Source organism: Chrysochloris asiatica, unplaced genomic scaffold, assembly GCF_000296735.1.
Source record: "Chrysochloris asiatica unplaced genomic scaffold, ChrAsi1.0 scaffold00057, whole genome shotgun sequence".
Lineage (NCBI taxonomy): Eukaryota > Metazoa > Chordata > Mammalia > Afrosoricida > Chrysochloridae > Chrysochloris > Chrysochloris asiatica.
In genome coordinates, this window is record NW_006408575.1 from 9,424,988 (window position 1) to 9,428,285 (window position 3,298).

Below are 3,298 nucleotides of genomic sequence, written 5' to 3' on the forward strand. Positions count from 1 at the left end.
GACTCAAGTGTGGCAACAGTAGTGAGGTTGACCCAGGATTGAACATTGTTTCATTCTGCTGTACATAGGGTCACTATGAGTCAGTTCCGACTTGATGGTACCTAACAACATGTAATCTGTATGCTGAGCAAATAATTTTAGAAGTTGAATTATATGAAGACGCATGTGGTATCAGAATTGAAGGAAGACTCATTTACAACCTGTGATATTCAGATAATTAATATAAATTTGCTTGTTGAAAGCAAGGAGTACTTACAATAATACTTACTCTTGAAGATCAAAGATCAGTTTTTAGTATAGGTTGCACCTCAGTGTAAAGAAAACAAAAATCCTCATCACTAGACCAGTAAATAACATCATTATAAATGGAGAAAAGATTGAAGTTGTCAAAAACTTATTTTTACTTTGGATCTACTATCAACATTCATGGAAACAGCAGTCAAGAAATCTGACATATTGCATCAGCAAATCTGCTATAGGAGACATCTTTAAAATGTTCAAGAGCAAAAAATGTTAATTTGAGGACTAAGTTGGGCCTAACTCAAACCATGGTATTTTTCATATGCATGTGAAAGTTGGAATGACTAAGGAAGGCTTTAGAAGAATGGTGAATTTGAGTTATGGTGTTGGAGAAAAACATTAACGTACCATGGACTATCAGAAGAACAAACATCTGTGTTGGAAGAAGTGCAATAAGAATGTTCCTTAGAAGCCACATGGGCAAACTTCATGTCTCATACTTGGAATATATTCTCAGGAGTCGGCAGTCCCTGGAGAAGATCACCATGCTTGGTAAAGGGGAGGAAAAGCAAGAAAATGACAGAACCCCAAACAAGATGGATTTGCACAGTGGTATCACTGGGCTCAAGTGTAGCAGCAATTGTGACAATGGTGCAGGTAACAACAGTGTTTCATTCTGTTGTGCATAGTGTCATTATGAGTTGGAACCAATTCAAGTGCAATTAGCAACAACACTAACTTCTCACAGCTTTAGTTAATTTGATTCTTGTATATTCAATTTATTGAGGTCCAAAGGAGCACTGGTAGCATAGTGGTTACGAATCAGGCTGCTAACCTCAAGGTCGGCAGTTTGAAATTACCAGCCATTCCGCTAGAGAAAGATGAGGCTTTCTGCTCCTGTAAAGATTTACTGCCTCCGAAACCCTGTGCAGGGTTGCTATGAGTCAGAACCAACTCCACTGTACTTAATAACAACATAACAACATCAACAATAAATGTGTATAGTCACCTTTTATGTTGTTTAAAGTAAGTATTTGCAATAAATATATCATTGGTCTTTCAAAATTCTGTTATGCAATCTACAGCAGCTTTTCTATCATGAAGGTCATATTTTTCAACTACTTACCCTGCCTTTTTGTTGCCAACCTTCACATTCCAATCACCAGTAATTATCAATTCATCTTGATTGTATATTTGATCAATTTCACACTGAAGAATTGGGTAGAATTATTCAATTTCATCATCATTGGCTTTAGTGGTTGGTTTGTATATTGGAATATTTGTTGTATTAACTGATATTCCTTGTTGGCAAATGGATATAATCATAGCATTGTATTTCAAGATAGATCTTGAAATGTTGTTTATGATTATGAATGCTACATCATTACTCTTAATTTTTTTTTCATTCCCTGAATAGTAAACCATAAGGAGCCCTGATAGTGTAGTGGATTACAAGCTGAACTGTTAACCACAGGTCAGTAGTTCAAAGCTACCAGATGATTTGTGGGAAAAAAGATGAGGTTTTTTCCTCTCATAAAAATTTATAGCCTCAGAAACCCTATACAAGGCCACCATGAGTCAAAACTGACTCATTGATACACAACCACCCACAACATAGTAAACCATATGATTGACATTCAAAATGACCGATACCAATCCATTTCAGCACACTAATGCCTAAGATATTGATCTTTATATTTTTCATTTCATTTTTTATAACTTTCAATTTTCCAGAGTCACACTTCATACATCACATATTCCAGTTATTGATGGATATTTATAGCTTTTTTTGCTCTTTTTGAGTTATGCCCTGACAGCAAATACATTTCCTGAAGGCTTTACTCAATTTGTAGCAATATGGTCAGTTCTATTTTGAGGAGGCAACTGTACACTAGATGAATTTTGTCTAATTTCCAACCTGAGGGGCTTATCTTCAGGTAATAGATCTGAAAATATGCTTGTGCTAGTCATAATGTTTTCAACTTCTGGCACTATATTTGAGAATGTTATCCTGTTAACATTCATAAGGTTTTCAATGGCTACCCATTCAGAAATAGTTTGCTTCTCCTCCTCCCTAGTTTGTCTTATTCTGGAAGCTCCAATGAAACCTTTTCACCAAGGCTGACCCTGCTGATATTTAAAATTCCAGTTGCATAGCTCCCAGCATCACAGTAACAGGCAAATCATCACAGTATGACAAACTGACATATGGTGGGTATTTTTATATGTTATTGTGAAGTGCCATCGAGTCGATTCCAACCCATAGCGACCCTGTGTAGGGTTTCCAAGGAGCAGCTGGTGAGCTTGAACCACTGACCTTGCAGTTCAAAAGACCTTGCAGTCTGATGCATTAGCCCACAGCACCTATATAGGTATTACCAAATTCTTATTGAATTAAAATTTCAAAATCTATATATTTGGGATATGTGTACTAATTTTACCTGTCATATAGCATCAAATATACACTTTAGTAATTCATTTAAACAAAAGCTTATTAATGCTTATGATGTACAGGACATATGTGGAAAAGAGAGACTTCCATAAATAAAACTATAATTAAAAAAGGATTATTAAAACTACTATAATGAATTGAGCAGTAGAGATTAATCTTAAATGAGATTATATGGGGTAGTGTCATGGAGGAGATGTGAGATTTGAGCAGGTCAGAAACTATGTCTCATGTCTCCATTTGGACCAATGGTACTATAAATAGCCTACCTTCTTTTCCAGATGGCATCAGTTTAAATTATGAACTAAATGACATAAAATACTTACAAGTTTCTAAACACCTTAACTCATATGTTGTTGTCAGGTGCCATCGAGTCAGAACCAACTCATAGCGACCCCATGCACAGCAGAATGAAACAATGTCCGATCCTGGGCCAACCCCACCGTCGCTGCCACACTTGATGCCATCAATGATGCCACCTGGCTGATCCATCTCGTTGTGGGTCTTCTTCTTTTTCTCTGACCCTCCATCTTACCCAGCATGACATCCTTCTCCAGCAACTGTTCTCTCCGGACAATATGTCCAAAGTATGAGAGACGAAGCTTAGCC